Source organism: Mauremys mutica, chromosome 9, assembly GCF_020497125.1.
Source record: "Mauremys mutica isolate MM-2020 ecotype Southern chromosome 9, ASM2049712v1, whole genome shotgun sequence".
Taxonomy (NCBI): Eukaryota; Metazoa; Chordata; order Testudines; family Geoemydidae; genus Mauremys; species Mauremys mutica.
Window position 1 is genome coordinate 62751690 of NC_059080.1, and position 17428 is coordinate 62769117.

General features: G+C 44.3%; 1 long non-coding RNA gene across 1 annotated transcript in view; it reads right to left on the bottom strand.

The window, feature by feature from the left end:
- Positions 1-12311, bottom strand: part of LOC123377979 — a 41952-nt gene extending 29641 nt beyond the window's left edge. Inside the window, exon 1 of the long non-coding RNA XR_006582410.1 lies at positions 12198-12311. This is a non-coding gene — a long non-coding RNA (uncharacterized LOC123377979). The remainder of the gene's footprint in view (positions 1-12197) is intronic.
- Between the last annotated feature and the right edge of the window lie 5117 nt (positions 12312-17428).

A 17428-nucleotide genomic window follows, 5' to 3' on the forward strand; every position in this document is an offset into this window, starting at 1 on the left:
AGTCTGTTCCTGCATTCTGAGCTATCCCATAACCACTGATAATATACGAGCATAAGCTAGTCCTGCATCTGTACACTCTCCACATTTCACTTACGTTGTCAGTCTACCCATGGTGAGAGCCAGGCTTAACCTTAAACCATCTCCTAGTGAAACACGACATTTTGTCTGTGAAATTTGGTCATGGACGTATCAGAACATGACTATTCATCATGATGTAATGTCTCCAGTGGTTTGTGTGAGGCCTGGAGTTGGGTATAATGAATCCCAGTGTATATCCTGTAGTGTGAAAAAAATGTCTGGGACAATTAGAATGGCTTAGCCAGATGTGTCATGACAAACATGACCCAACAAAATGCCCTGCACTGGAATTCCACCATGACCAGGTGGCCATGCTTTATAGCCCACAGCAACAGAGCCACAGAAATTTGAGTGTCTGAAAATGTTGTGGGAACTTGGGGTGACCTTACAAGATTGGGGAACTTTCCTGGTCTATACTTGATGAACTGCCCAAATACCTGTAAGAGACGTTTGAGGGCAGTGCCTATTGTGCCTGTTCCTCTCTCCTCTTGGTAGTCTGTGGAATGGAACCCTCCACACCGGGAATCAGAGCGCCATGATTCTGGGGACTCGACATGCTAGCGAGCAGCTGTTACCAATATCATGCTCCCCTCACTGCCAAGTGGATGCCCGTACAGGAGCTATTCCTAGCAACGACTCCCATGTGATGTGGGGAGCAAGTGACAGCCCAGTTCTTAATGGAGAGATGTTGTGCGGGGGACGGGCAGTACCAAGGAAGAGCAACCCTACTGCACAGTTAGCATTGCCTTTCCCAGTGGATTCCTGAGAGCCATGCATTTTGGAGGCCATACCCTCCACTTCCTTGAGTCCCCTCATCCCTGAGATGAGCATTAGTCAGAAAGAACTCTGAGGGGACCCACCTCAGAGATCTGCACTTGGTATTTTAATAGAAGCATAATTTTACTTTTCCTATGGTTTGTCATGACAGCACTCTGTTTTACCATCCCCATTCCACATGTGTGCGTTATAAAATTCTTTACAGTGGGGGAACTCCAGGAACTCAGCTTGTTACCTCTTCACAAATGCTATAAAATGGCATTTTAGTGACTTAGTAGCAGCCTAATAAAGTGCTAACCTTTTCCCTTTTATTATTCATTTATACAGACTTTCACAGCAGTCTCACAAGCGCTCCATACCCTATACATATTTAAAAGTATAGAATTTAGTAGATTACATTAAATAAAGCTTTAAACAAGCCTTCTCAGACCCTGGGAAAGCCAAAGCACTTTGCAGCATTTAAAGGAATCAAACCTGGGTTCTGGTGAACAAAAGCAGGAAGAAAGTTCCAGAACCATGGACCCCTCACAGAAATCATGGTGCCATCTGCCCCCTAAATTTTATTAGGGGGTCTTACAGTGGCGGATTAACAAATTTGCCACCCCTAGGCCCCCCGCCGCCAGCTCACCTCCGCTCCCCCGCGGCAAACCTGGGAGGGAGGAGGGAGAAGGGGAGTTGCGGCGCACTCGGGAGATGGCAGCGGTGGAGTGGAGGTGAGCTGGGGTGGGGAGTGGTTCCCGGCCTCCTCGGGTCACTCCCTGCTCCCACGGGCCCCAGCTCACCTCTGCTCTGCCTCCTCCAATCACGCCGCTTCTCCTTCCCTCCCAGCGCTTTCGCGCGGCAAGCCTGGGAGGAAGGAGGGAAGCGCGGCGCGCCTGGGGGAGAAGGCAGGCTGGGGATTTGGGGAAGGGGCAGAGTTGGGCAGGGGGCGTGAGCAAATTCGCCACCCCTGCAAATTTGATGCCATAGGCCTAAGTCTTGTTGGCCTAGGCGATAATACGCCGCTGGGGTCTTAGCTCATGTACCTCAAATGGCTGCGAGTGTCACAGTATCCACAAAGATAGGGACAGTCTCTCAGGCAGGTGGAACTCAAATCATTTAGGGCTCCAGGGCTGCTCATGGGAATGAAGTGTGGCCTGCTGAAAGCAACTGCACCTGGGTTCCCTAGCAAGCTGCTATAGGGGAAGGTGGTTTTCACCTGAAAGATGGCAAAACTGAAGTAAGCCCCACAGAAGCCAAGAAATACAAGACAAAAAGCACTGAAGGTCATAGAATCATAGAATCTCAGGGTTGGAAGGGACCTCAGGAGGTCATCTAGTCCAACCCCCTGCTCAAAGCAGGACCAAACCCAACTAAATCATCCCAGCCAGGGCTTTGTCAAGCCTGACCTTAAAAACCTCTAAGGAAGGAGATTCCACTACCTCCCTAGGTAACCCATTCCAGTTCTTCACCACCCTACTAGTGAAAAAGTTTTTCCTAATATCCAGCCTAAACCTCCCCCTCTGCAACTTGAGACCATTACTCCTTGTTCTGTCATCTTCTACCACTGAGAACAGTCTAGATCCATCCTCTTTGGAACCCCCTTTCAGGTAGTTGAAAGCAGCTATCAAATCCCCCTCATTCTTCTCTTCTGCAGACTAAACAATCCCAGTTCCCTCAGCCTCTCCTCATAAGTCATGTGCTCCAGCCCCCTAATCATTTTTGTTGCCCTCCGCTGGACTCTCTCCAATTTATCCATATCCTTCTTGTAGTGTGGGGCCCAAAACTGGACACAGTACTCCAAATGAGGCCTCACCAGTGCTGAGTAGAGGGGAATGATCACATCCCTTGATCTGCTGGAAATGCCCCTACTTATACAACCCAAAATGCCATTAGCCTTCTTGGCAACAAGGGCACACTGTTGACTCATATTCAGCTTTTCGTCCACCGTAACCCCTAGGTCCTTTTCTGCAGAACAGCTGCCCAGCCATTCGGTCCCTAGTCTGTAGCAGTGCATGGGATTCTTCCGTCCTAAGTGCAGGACTCTGCACTTGTCCTTGTTGAACCTCATCATATTTCTTTTGGCCCAATCCTCTAATTTGTCTAGGTCCCTCTGTATCCTATCCCTACCCTCCAGCGTATCAACCACTCCTCCCAGTTTAGTGTCATCTGCAAACTTGCTAAGGGTGCAGTCCACACCATCCTCCAGATCGTTAATGAAGATATTGAATAAAACCGGCCCCAGCACCGACCCTTGGGGCACTCCACTTGATACCGGCTGCCAACTAGACATGGAACCATTGATCACTACCCGTTGAGCCCGACCATCTAGCCAGTTTTCTATCCACCTTACCGTCCATTCATCCAGCCCATACTTCTTTAACTTGCTGGCAAGAATACTGTGGGAGACTGTATCAAAAGCTTTGCTAAAGTCCAGAAATAGTACATCCACTGCTTTCCCCTCATCCACAGAGCCGGTTATCTCGTCATAGAAGGCAATTAGGTTAGTCAGGCATGACTTGCCCTTGGTGAATCCATGCTGACTGTTCCTGATCACTTTCCCCTCCTTTAAGTGGTTCAGGATTGATTCCTTGAGGACCTGGTCCATGATTTTTCCAGGGACTGAGGTGAGACTGACTGGCCTGTAGTTCCCTGGATCTTCCTTCTTCCCTTTTTTAAAGATGGGCACTACATTAGCTTTTTTCCAGTCATCCGGGACCTCCCCCGATCGCCATGATTTTTCAAAGATAATGGCCAATGGCTCTGCAATCTCATCGGCCAACTCCTTTAGCACCCTCGGATGCAGCGCATCTGGCCCCATGGACTTGTGCTCGTCCAGCTTTCCTAAATAGCCCCGAACTACTTCTTTCTCCACAGAGAGCTGGTCACCTCCTCCCCATACCGTGCTGCAGAGTGCAGCTGTCTGGGAGCTGACCTTGTCTGTGAAGACAGAGGCAAAAAAAGCATTGAGTACACTAGCTTTCTCCACATCCTCTGTCACTAGGTTCCCTCCCTCATTCAGCAAGGGGCACACACTTTCCTTGACTTTCTTCCTGTTGCTAACATACCTAAAGAAACCCTTCTTGTTACTCCTAACATCTCCGGCTAGCTGCAACTCCAAGTGTGATTTGGTCTTCCTGATTTCACACCTGCATGCCTGAACAATACTTTTATACTCCTCCCTGGTTATTTGTCCAATCTTCCACTTCTTGTAAGCTGTTCTTTTGTGTTTAAGATGAGCAAGGATTTCACTGTTAAGCCAAGCTGGTCGCCTGCCATATTTACTTTTCTTCCTACACATCGGGATGGTTTGTTCCTGCAACCTCAATAAGGTTTCTTTGAAATACAGCCAGCTTTCCTCGACTCCTTTCCCCGTCATGTTAGTCCACTAAAGCTCATCCCCTTTTCTTCCCAGGAATTTGGTTGGCTAGAATACAAAGCCATGGCCTCAAAAATGCCTCTGAGGCAGTAACCCTTCCTAGAATGACTATACTCACAACTGGCACTGGGCAAAAAATTTTGGACAACTCATCTATTCATCAAAAAATGCAGTTTCAGGTTAACAAACTTTGTGAATTTGGGTTGAATTTGGCAAATAGTTCCAGCCAAAAAATAATATATATTTTTTAAGTTAAAACATTTATGTTGACATTTTTAAAATAAAATGTTTCAGCTTTTCACATTGAAACACTTTGTTTCAAAATTTAGCTAGATTTCTTTTAAACCAACAAAAAGATTACAACACACCAAAAAAACAACAAAAACTGGTTTTGGATCAACCTGAAACTTTTTTTTATTATTTTTAATTTTTCTGTTCTGCCATGGAATAAAAAAAAACAACCCAAACCAATTTTGCTCAGCTCTACTCACAACTGCATGCAGAAATCAGTTCTTTGGCTTAGCCTTCCCTCAACAGACACATAACACAGCCAGTTACACACACACCCTAAACTAATCAAGCTATTTCTTGCACTGGAAAAGAAGGAGAGAAACTTGTTTCTATTTTTAAATACTTGGGAGGTGCTCAGATATTTCAGGGATGGGAGATATATAAGCACCTAAAACAGACAGGCAGAATATACCCCTTCCAAAATGCCATGAGGGAAAGTGGAAAAACACTTTTTAATTTAACAATCAGTTCAGCTCTGTGCAAGTGAGCATAAAACACTATGGTTACATTTATGAGATCCCCATAACAATCCAAATAATTGCCTTCGATCCTTGAACTTCAGCAACATGGATTTATTTGGGGCAGAGAATTGCAAATGCCAGGAAATTGTTCCTCAGTATATTTAACTCACATCTTTCCTATAGGTGCTTAGTTTAAACAACGCTATCCCCTAATCATTGTACTCCACGATAGGTACTTATACAGTTCAAAGACTCCCAACCATAGAATTCAGTTTTATTTTCTATAGGGTCTTTCATGAACAATACATCCACTATCATTTGGCCTTACTATACATAAGACATTACAGAATTAAATCACATGGCAGCAGATGGAGACAGAATTAAAGGGGCATAGATAATAGTGGAACAGAAAACGTGAAATCATACATGAGGTGGAGAATTGATGAGGCAGAAAGAGGAAAACGGATCTAGACTGAAGGCATAGCAGAGAGGGCTCTTACAGCACCAATGGTAAATATTCATGGAGCCACTTAGAGGAAGCCATTGCTAGAGGAGAAAAGGGGGAGTAGAGATGATTCAGAGTAGGCTAAAGCCTGTCAATGAAGATTTTTTAAGACCTAACTAACCCCTTTCTTTAGTCCTATCTATATTAATAATACTTTGCACTTGTCTAGTTTCATCTGTAGATTTCAAAGATGAATAAAACCATCATCCTCATCTCACAGACAGGGAAATTGAGGCACAGAGCAAGGTAATGATTCACCCAAAGTCTTCTGGAAAGTCAGGGATAGAATTAGGACCAGAACTAGGTCTCGTGTCTCTCAGTGCTCCTAACTACTAGACCACACTACTTCCCCACAGACACATCAGCTCTGCAAACGATGTAAATGTTATGTGCCACCAACTCTTGAGAAGATGGAGGGACACGAGATACACCATGAAAATCCGGGCTTTTGGGTGAGACACGATGTGAGAACCAAGACAGCAACAGGCTCGGAATCTAAACAGCACAGGAACTACCTCAGCTAAATAAAAATTGAAACCCGATCAACAGTTTAACAGAGAGTGTTTGATCACAAACCAGAAAAAGCTCTCAGGGTATGGAGTGTAGGTCCTTCAGCCCACAGCCAGCAGACCAGAAAGGATGGAAGTTTCAGGGGAGCTGTTGCTGCTTCTCCACTGTGAAAGTTCAGTGCCATGATGGACCTGTCATGCAATCCCTATGGGCCTGGCTTCTCTGAATAGTTCCACACTCCATGAGAAGGGGGGCGGCCCCACAAGCATGAATATGCAGAGGTCACTCGGAAGAACCATCTTCACTTCACAGCACCTTTGATAGATGTGTGCTCTTGTGCCATGTGTTGAAAGACTGGCTTAGCCCAGACATTTTTTTCACCTCCCAGAGCTGCACTGCATTTGATTTATGGTAAATTCCCAGCACACCTCCCATTGCCAATTTGTCCAGGGGCTCATGAGGTGCAACCCATATCAGAGCACCATGTTTTGTTGCACACAAGTGCTCTCTTCCCCATTTCCTTCTCCCTCCCCCCTCCCCGCCGAACTTGCTGCTGCTTCAGCCCAGGATATTAATCACTTAACTCTTAATATAGCCTTTTCCAGCAAGCACCCACAGTATACAGGTCTCTGCCGTAAAGTGGTGACTTTCTGTTGCCTTTTCACTATTGCCATCTTGGGTTATAGCGATTAAAAATGTTGCTCAATTCTGTGAAGCTTGCGAAGGTGACTAGAAAGCAGGAAGACGGCCTCCTGGGAATTAAACCCAAACAGGAGGCTGGGGTGGGAGGAAGATTTGCTCTCATTTGATATTGGGTTGGTTTTTTGTTTGCTGTTCCACCCTTGACAGCTGCAGCAAGGCTGTTAGAACTTTGAATCCTGCCTCCCTGGGGCTTAAGCTACTATCTTATGGGAAATTAGTGTATCAAAACTAATGTCACCCAGCAAGTGAGACAGACACACAAAACTGCTTTCACCATGTTGTGTGATCTCAGAGCTGAAAAATGACCCTCATTCACAAACAAGCCCTATACAGAAAAGGGAGCTCTTTGGATAGACAAGACTTATTTAGTTGCTGGCGGAGGCTTGGGATGGGCTGGGGCAAGCCCCCCCTTGTGCTAGATGTATGGTATAAAGTGTGACCAAGATCCATGTCTCAGTGTCTCTGATGACTGTATAATCTCTACCACATATTCCTCACTGTTGGGCTCTGCTCACTGACAAAGGGCTCAGGGTCAGAGAGACACACTGGCTTCAGTGGAAAATACAGGCACTCAGCCCCTCTCAGGATCAAGCATAGACCTTCTGCTTCACAGCCATGGAGCTTTAACCTCAATCCCTCCGGGAGAAATTAACACGTCTCGCACCTTCCATCCAGCACAGAGTCTGGAACTGCGCCCAGCTCCTGGCAGGCATAATAGGGGGGTCTCACTCAGCCAGTTCCCCAGAATTCCTAACGTGGGACAGACATTTCTCCAGACAGCTGATAGGTCCATTTAGCCCATAGTACCAGAGGGTATCTAGAAGCAAGTCTCAAATACAGTGCCACATGCACACACCTCGTAGTAGGGTTGCTATTTGAAAAATATACATTTCTGTCACAGTAGCACCCAGAGCTGGGTGCAACACTGCACAAGATGCTCTACAAACAACGAGGAAGGGACTCTTTCTACTCTGAAGAGCTTACAATTTGCAAGCTTTTTGGAAAATAGAGTGCATGGGCTGGCTGAATCCTGCTCTCTGTGCTGCTATGTAAGGCGGGGAGAGGGCCTAGGGAACCTGTGACTGAATACAGGATAGTCTAGAAAGCCAACTACTTTCTAGTCAGAAGAGGGACGGGTGCTAAGAATCTGGAGAAGCGCTACATCTAGTCCCTAAAAACTGGATTATAACGTGGGCTGCTTGTTTTCTGGGTATTACAAACTTGCTGTTGTTGCTCTCTCTTGTTGTAATCAATGCATCTCAAGAATAAAGCCCATCAGTGAGCAAAGGACTGCTTGTCTGGTGCAACTGCTTCTTCTCCAAAGCACCAGTCCATACTGCTGCATGAGTCAGCCAACCATGTGCTGCCGCTTTCCTACAGGGTCACATCTAGCCCTCCATCTGGTTCTCAGTAAATACTAGCCAAGCTTGCACTTTGCTCCTGCTCAGAGGTGCTGCAAAGTACATTACATATGTGTTCCTGCTGGCCACGATGCAGGAAACCTGCCCTGGTCAGGAGGGCAGCTTTTGCAGAGGACACTCGGGGCTCTGGTTGTGCAGTCAGAAGCCCATACCATGACAGCCGAGTGCAAGCCAGGACATAGGGGGACCCTGTGTGGGGACGGCAAGCAGCACGGGCTGTGTCATTCAGTTTGGGAGTCTGAGAGCTCCAGCGTCTCAGTCTGCATGCAGAAAGATTTTGCTGGAACGAATGTGAAGCACAATCATGTAAAAGCACTGAAGCAACAACATGTCTGCTCCCCCTAGATGGGCAGGGAAAGATTTTACCCATAATGCCAGAAGAGGAGTGAGCAGGAGCATGCAGGCTCCCATAAACATCCACGTTTTAGGTGCCGTTTAGCTGTTGCTACTACCCAACAGAGGGGGTAGACTAACCTTGTCCACGAGGAGTTACATTAGGAATGGACAAGTCTGTCAGCCACGGGAAGCTTCGAAAGAGAAAGCAGAAGAAAAGTTGAATGGCCAGAAAAGATATGAAGCCTTTTGATGGATGGGGGAATGGCTTCAGGCAGCAAAGTTGGGTAGGCAAAGCCCAGTCACCAGCTAGCATAGATAAGCATAGCTCCATTGACTTCAGCAGTGCTACGCCAGTTTCTACCGGCTGAGATTCTGGCCTGCATTTTTTAAAACAATCTGAATGTTTTGTAATACAGGCTGAAAAGCCTACCATACCAATGCCCATGCAGCAACTGGGGTCACTGCAGAGACCATATGATTGCTGATGGAAGTTAAATAATTCCATAGAACTTACCTGTGAACAAAAAGAGGAGTTCATTCGTACACTTCCTCTGCATCTATTGCCCATGCAGCTTTCCAAAGCTTGGTGGTGCAGCATAAAACTTTAATTGCTTTAAATTAGTTTTCTCTGTATTGCACAGTCCTTGCTGAATCAGCAGGTTATAAGCAGAGCCAGTTCTGGCTACCTTCCCCACCACAAAGGCTCAGAACATTTACAAATGAATCAAGCCCTTAGAAGTTAGCATCCATGTCTCTGTACCTAGCTTTGCTCAAAGCAAGTTAACTGCCTTATAGCTGATCCTCCACCCACACTCCCTACTCTGCTGCTGTTCCATTAACATTCCTTGAAATGTACATGAGATGCCCAAGGCTGATGCCTATACTCTTAAATTCGACAAATATCTCAGGCAATATTCAGTAGCTTCAAGGGACATTGCAAGAGCAGATGATCAGGTGAGGGAGGAGATTAATATATCCATTCTCATTTGCTTTTTTGAAAGCTTTGCTGTACTTTTAATATAAACAGTAATGATGCAAAAACATACGAAAAGAGATAGCTAGACACATGGCAATAAAACGCAAACAGCCACATTGTAAGAGAAACAAATAGAGCATATAAGAAAATACATGAATCAATCACACATCACCCTTTAAAGGCCCAATCCTGCATTCTTTGCACACATCAAATTTGACTGAGATAAACAATTCTAGCAACCCAGCACTTCTGGGAACCCTAGAATAATAAGCCAGCGTACACATGTGCAATAGGGAAAATATTGTTTAGTTAGGAGAGATTTTGTTTCAAGCTTATGGATATTATTAGAATCACCTGTGGAAAAATAAAACTATTTTTAAGATTCTGAAACTTGTTTCCTGGGAGTTCCCCTCTCCTCCTTCCCCCAGCAGTGGCTCATGCTACTTAGACTGGGAGGGCTTGAATTTTCAGAAAATAGTAAAATGGATTATCATGGAAAATCCACCACTTTTTTCTCCTCCAATGCTATTTGAACCATCAATTCTTATTTATGTTTCTCCCCAGCTCTAAAATTAGACCAAATTTTGCATCTGGCACCTCCCGGTGGTAAAGTATGGTATGGTATGTACATACTGTAAAGGAGACCTTGCATTCCTTTGAGCAGAGATAGCAAAGAAGCAATCCTTTCTATGAGCATGTCTGAACATGACCCAAACCAAAATAGAATCAGCAGGCAACTGGCAGCTTCACACCAGATGAATCTCAGAAAGTTTGAATGTGAATCAAGCTGGCAAGAACCACCACCAAAATGCTTGTTTGTCCTCAGTCAATAGAGACTGCACAGCTCTCCAGGTCACAGCTAAGGTGCAATGTCATAGCAGTGTCTGGGAGGCAGCATTTGTTCCCAGCCCTTCTGGGCACACTCTAAGGGACAGATTTTCACAAGTGTGTAGCATTCACAATCAGGGCCAGATTTTCAGAAAGGTGCAGCATTCAGGCTGTATTTTGGGTGTTGGGCAATTTTGGAAATCTGTCTACAGTTGTGGGTGCTGGGCACTTGAAAGTCTGGCTCTGATCTCTTTTGAGTCAAAATCTGAATGCCTGACCCATTAGGAATCATACCCCTCGGCGCTCACATAGAAAAAGTGTGTGTGTGTGTGTGTGTGTGTGTGTGTGTGTGCGCGCCCACGAGACTACACACACAGAGGTCTGTGTCACTTCCCACCCCCACTTCCTGACATAATAGAAAGTCCTTCACAAGGTACTGAATCTGCACAAGGTGGGGTGGTGGGGAAAGGAAATATGTAGCTAGAGATGGATAGGACCCAGATTTTCTATTTCACGGGAAATTATGATTTTGAAAATATTTCCAAAGGAAAAGAATTTTTGTAATTTCCTGCACTTTTTAAAAATTTTCAAACACAATTTAAAAATAATATTTTTGCACCAATTGAAACGCCTCTTTTCAATAAAGCTGAAACATTTCATTCCGATTTCAACCTTTTTCAACTCTGAAAAATTGTTTCTTCCCTAAAAACAAGTAATGTTGTTTTGAAGGGTCATTTTGAAAAGAAAAATCAAACCATTCCATTCTGAAAATGCTGAACCATCATCTGAATGCTTTGTTTATTTTTCCCCCTAAATGAAATTGTCACAATTGACATGTTTTTCCTCAACTGTTCAATTTAGACAAAAAATGGCATTTTCTGTCAAAAACATGTTTTGACAAAAATGTCTCTGACCACCTTCTTGGGCATCATTTATTCCCCAAAGGTAATACAGCCCCAAGACCTTCTGACCGGAGATCTTCTGCAGCTGGGCACCCCCATAGGCTTCTCTGGAGGCAGTCATCACTTAATGCTGATGGACTAAGCTCAGCCCTCATGTAAGCAGGCACAATTCTGCCTGAGTTTTGCCCAATGACTTGCTTCCTTTCAGACCTTGTCTATGCTTTCAGTTTTGTTGGGATAGTTATACAGCAAAACCCTTCTACTGCTGATGCAACTGAAACAGGCAGACAAAATGCTTCTGCAAGTACAGCTGATTCCAGTTTGGCAAGACCATTCCTTCTTGCAGAATTCCTTACTAATATATTTACAAGAGAAGGGAACTAAGGCCTTAACATGGCCACTTCTTAATCTCACCGCTACATTGTTTTAGGAACCTACAGATCAGCTCTATCACAGAGCATGTTATTGCACCAGTATGGCTGGATCTCCAGCCCTCTGCAGAGCTCTTCTGCTAATAGGCTGGGTTGGCAGGAGTAAGAACTGAAAAAACTGCTAAGATCCACTGACCCACAGCTGCAAGTGTGGATTGTAATTCAACTAGGATATTAAAGACCCTCTGTGTGTCACTCTGCTCAGCAAGAACCAGGGTCAGAGATGGAGAGACTTCGCAGGGAACGCTAGTAACAGCTGGGCAATTCATGTTCTATACACAAGCCTTCTTCCAGGTATTGCTGACTGCAAAAAGAGCTGGGCTTAAATTTTGTAGGAGTCCCTCTATATTTTGTAGGAGTCCCAATAGCTTGATCCCCCACCCAGAGACCTTGGAAACTATGTACCAGCCTGAGCACCTTTGATGGCAAACCTGCCCCACTCGCAAGCACTGAGTCCAGGGGGTTAAAATAGAGATCGTGTTACTGGGGGAAATGAGGGACAATAGCATGGACTGGGAAAGCTAGCAGTTAATAAGATTCCCACCCCTTTACAGTCACAACCTCAGCCCTCCGCAGGCTGATACGTTCTAGCCACTTCCCTCTCCCCAGCTCCTCACTCACAGTTTGTAGTCCTGGGTGGGTGGAGGCCCAAGGATTCTGGCAGGTAGGTCGGTGCTGACTGGGATGCGCTGGGGGCCTCTACCTCCTGACCCAGCTGCAGTGATTTCAGGTTTGATTGCTGGCTGGGGAGGCCCATGCCCAAGGTTCTTAGGAGGGCTGCTGCTCTCTTTGGCTTTAGCCCTCGCCATCTCAGCTCTGGGGCTGTCCATAAATTACATAATACATTTGCTGGCAATTTTCAAGTCGCACCACCTCTTGTAACAATGAAACAAACATGCAAAACTGAGGAGTCACCCATTCCCTCATGCATTAAATAATTTATGGACAGCCCCTCTGCACTACCCATCCCCTCAAAGCCCACTCAGCTTTGCACACACCCACACACACACACCACCATTTTGTAGCTGTCTCAGCTCTTTAGAGAGGGGTCAGTGGTACCTAAGACCCTAACAGAGTCCTTACCCTGGGATAGGTTCCTAGCAGTAGGTAGGAGTGTTCCCCCCACCCCCGTCTTACCTAATTGTGCCTGATTATGATCTTGGTCAGGGTGACTCCAGCACATTTGGTGTCAATCTCTTGTCCCTTCACTTCCCAACAGGGACAACAGCACTTGATTGCCCCCACACTCAAAAACTGAACTGTATGTTAACCAAGATGCCCCAAGCTGTCACATAACTGAAATACACATGAGGCCTGGCCCATTCAGCCATTTTCCTACACTAAGCAACAGAGGCCCTATATGGCCCTATCAGCCGCACACCAATTATTTTTGTGCCCAAGCCCCAAATATCAACTTTGCAACCCCCCAGCCTTAAATTAATCCTGTGTTCCATCCCCAAACCAATTAATGTTCTGCTTCCCCAGCCTCATATCACTCCCACTCCACATCTTGTCCCCAGAGCATCTCTGGTCCTCTGGCAATCATGGAGGTTCTTCATTTCCTCTTGCCCAGGTCTGGGGGGAAGGGCCATTTCCAGGGGCCTTTCATCCACCCCCATCTTCCAGGTGTGGCTGGAAGACTGATCTAGTGGCTCCTCCCCTCTCCCCCAAGCCTTGGGGATGGGGGGCAAGGAAAGAGGGAGGGAAGAGACAAACCACTTTTTCCACCGGGAGGAAGAAGAGAACAAAATCCTCTCAGCTTCTGAGCTCTTTCCACCCTCTCCTCTCCCTCTATAAAAATATGGTATGGGCTGCACCTGCTACTGAAGCCATAAACTCCTCTTGGCTCCTGAGGGGAGGGGAGAGGAGGGGAGGGGAGGGGAGCTCTTACTGCCACCTCTCTGCAGCTCTGGGGATCTGTGGGTGAGGAGGAGGTGGGTTGGCAAGGACTGGGTAGGCCAGGACTAGGGCAACATGCTTTGTCCCAGCTCTTCCATCCCCCAGGAGTTCAAGGAGGGGACATAATATGTCCAGGACCTGTATTTAGATCCCCTGGTCTCCCTTCTACAGGGAAGGTCCCTGAGGTAGATAACGACTGCAGGAATCCTGTCAGTGCAGCCCTATGGAAAGGGAAGAGACTGCAGCATGCAGACGGGGGACCTCTGTACAGATGGCCCTGGAGATCTATGGAGTTTACCTGCTGGCACCTGTTCTGCAGGGCTATAAAAGCACAGCTAATGGAACAACTGGGGAGAAGTTTTCACAAACAGCCCATTCCTTTTCCTCTTGAAGCTTTGCCTTCAGTTTTTACCCACACCTGACTCAGCCAGCACTGTGTCAGGTCTGGGTAAAATGGTACTGGATAAATGAGACTTTACCTGAGTGAGGAAGGACTAAGGAATGAGTAAGTAACTAAAGGCTTGGCCCTTCCTAAACCAGAGATGAGCCCAACCTGTGGAGTTTGGATTTATATAGGAATTTAGCACACACTCACTCACAGTTCAGGAGGTTCTGATGTGGGTTTTTGGTTCAGTCCATGATAGACAAGGCCAGATCCCCAAAGGCTCAGTGTCCACAAGTGAGGCCAATTTCCAGTGCTCAGAACACAGCAGATCCCACTATGACACTTATGGCCAATTTTTTCAGAAGAGTGCAGCAGTCAAGGTGTCCCCAGCCTGCTGAGCTTCTTTAAAAATCTGGCCAATACTGACCATTAGCAAAATTGAGTTCCAGAGCTGGTTTGAATTTTTAACACTCCCCACCCTCAAAATTCAGGGGATTTGGGATTTCGATCTGGTAATCAGTGCAGATTCATTCTTCACAAAACCCTACTCTCTTTCAAATGGATTTATTAACTGCTCTTAAATAAATGGAGCTTTGCACTGAGATGTCAGAGACAAAGAGCCTCTTAGTGAGAACAGCAGCATAGCGAGTTATGGCAGGTGAGAGCACAGGATTGTTTCCATTTACGGTCACCACCTTTCACAGACACACTTGTTTATTGATATGTTTCAGTGGCTGATCAATCAATGTATGTGTTAGGATCAGTGAGAACAGAAGATCAAAATATTACCATGAACTAGGTAAGGTTCCTACGATTTGTGCTCAATTTACAGATTGACCTGATCGAAACAACTCCAAATAGCCCAGGTGGAGAGTTTCAAAGCAACCTACAGGATTTATAGATTGATAGATTCCAAGGCCAGAAGGGACCATTATGATCACATAGTGATTGATCTCCTGTACAACACCAGCCATAGAACTTCCCCAAAGACATCTTAAAGTTAATGGAAGATGTGTCCAAAGTTCCTAGATTGCTTTAAAATCTTAACCTAGGATGTTTAAAGTCTGGATGCAGATCCTAATTTTCTTCAGATTGGGCTCATCTGTAGTACTGAGAGTAACTTGCAGTAAAACATCACTGTATGGCAATTACATTTATATGACCATAATATCTGCAAAAATACACTGTGGCCTGACCTAAATCACTAACTATATTTGACATATGAGATACAGGATGCTAGTTAACACCTGCTTTATATTTATATTATGTCACACTGCAACAGCTGCAGTATGCTTCACGCATCTGAGATGGCTTGGAAGATAAATATAGCAAGTATAATAAAACATATGATGTCTGGGCTGCTAGGACAAACATTTGATACATCCGCTATGCTTCAAGAGGAAAATGCCATGTGCAGAAGAAGTTGACATGCTTGGATTTTAATAAGTAGTAGCAGCCTGCCTACATGAGCTTCATTGTGAGGATACAAAAACATTTCCTCTTATACATGCTTTCTTCCAAAGGGCTGCATCTAACTTTTTCTTAAAGACTAGTACATTTTATTTGCTAGAGCAAAACAAAGTCCTGAAATCACACCAAGATTATCTCCTGGACACACTAACAAGCAAACTCCAGCCAAGTTTATTTTAATGAAATGATTGCAACATCAACAAAACAGCTGAGTTAAGCCAAATTGTAGCCTGAAGAAAAATTTTATAGACAACTTGGGTGGGTGGTGTTTCTATATGGATTGTGAGTTATGACTAATTGTCAGAGTACACAGAGCTTGTGTACAGGTACCTTTTTGTATTTCAAAATCTAAAGAAGGGGGGGGACTCACAGACATGGAGAATAGAACTGTAGTTTTACTGTTTCATTTAGTGTTCTCAAGAAAAGCAGTGTGATCTAGTGGATAGTGCACTTGATTGGGACCCAGGAGACCTAGATTCTATTCCTAGATCTACCACTCATCTGCTCTATGACCTTGGACATAACACTTCACTTCTCTGCACCTCTTTTCTCTCTCCCACCTTTCATCTGTCTTATTGATTGTAAACTCTTTGGACCAAGGACTGTCTCTCACTATGTGTTTGTTCGGTGCCCAGCACATTGTGGCAGTCTTTAATAGAAATAATAATTAATTATTCAATACATGTTATAGATGGAAAATACCTACAATCTCATTCATTCTGCTTCCCTGCCAGGGCAGAATAGAGAAGACTATCTGAAATAATCTTAGATTTGAAAAAAAAACGCATAATTTTTCATTCCTGTGTTTTTAATTTATTGTCTGACTGGTAATTTTCTCTCTCTCTCCTTCATAATTTTGAATTCAGTGTAAAGGTAAAAATCACCAAAGTAATTCCTGTGCTTAGAAATCATCATCATGAGAGTTATTTTCAAGGGCACTTGTATATATTTCAAGACAATTAAGAGCAACTGTGAACAGAGGTAAGGATCCAATCCTATTCCTCTGTGGTCAGATTCTGCCACTCACCCTTAATCACACTTGAGTCCATATGTAATCCCACTGAATTCAGTAGGACTGATCATGTGGTAAAATATTATTCATTGTAAGCAAGGGTTTCATAATCTGGGCCATTGGCACTAATGGCAAATCTCCCATTGATTTCAATGGGAAAAGAAACAGACCCTTCCAATGGAACAGGCTCTTACTCTTAAGTGAGTGGTGATGGGTGAAGTATATACTTTTTATTGACAGATGGTGGTACAGGAGAAAGGAAGATGAAAAATTAAAAAGGAGAATGTGAGAACTGAACAAAGACATCCAAAAAACAGCTGCTAGATCTACAGCCTCAATGTAGGAATGGCTGAGCCTCAACGAGAGTATGGTCAAGTGCCAAATGCTCCCATGTCAAAGCTTAATAATATTGGCTGTTGGCTTTTCTTATAGTGGTATTGCTTGTATGATGAATTACAGGCAGCAAATGTAATGATAGAAAGTATATGACTACCTCGATAATGAGAAAATGCAGGTATAGTGGGCATATGAACAAACTTCCTAAAATCTAATTCTAAAATAGCTGTAGTTTTAGTGCTCGTCTACATGGGGACACTAAGGAAAATTAATCCAAATTAACTAAAGGTATGACTTTAAAGTAGATTAATTAAATTTGCATTAAACTTGAGTGTATCCTCTCATTCAGAAGTAAAATGGCCTTAATTCAGTTTAGCTTAAATCACTTTGGAAGTGAATTATATAAATCTGTACAAATATAGATAAATCAACTACAGTATTTCTAGCTATTTGATAGAAGATGGATTTTTATCCCTGAGTATAGGTGACTACCATTGGGCAAAAAAAACTTTTTTCCACCAAAAATTTGGATTTAGATTAATCAAAACATTATGAGAATTTTTGTTAAAATTGCCAAATTGTTTCAGTAAGAACAAAGAACAAAATTCTGAGTCAAGATACTTCATTTTGACATTTTCTAAATTAAACATTTCAACTTTTCAATTGAAAGTTATTTTTTGTTGTAAATGTAAAAAAAAAGCCTTGAAAATTAAACAAAATTTTGGGTAAACAAAACATTTCATTTGATCT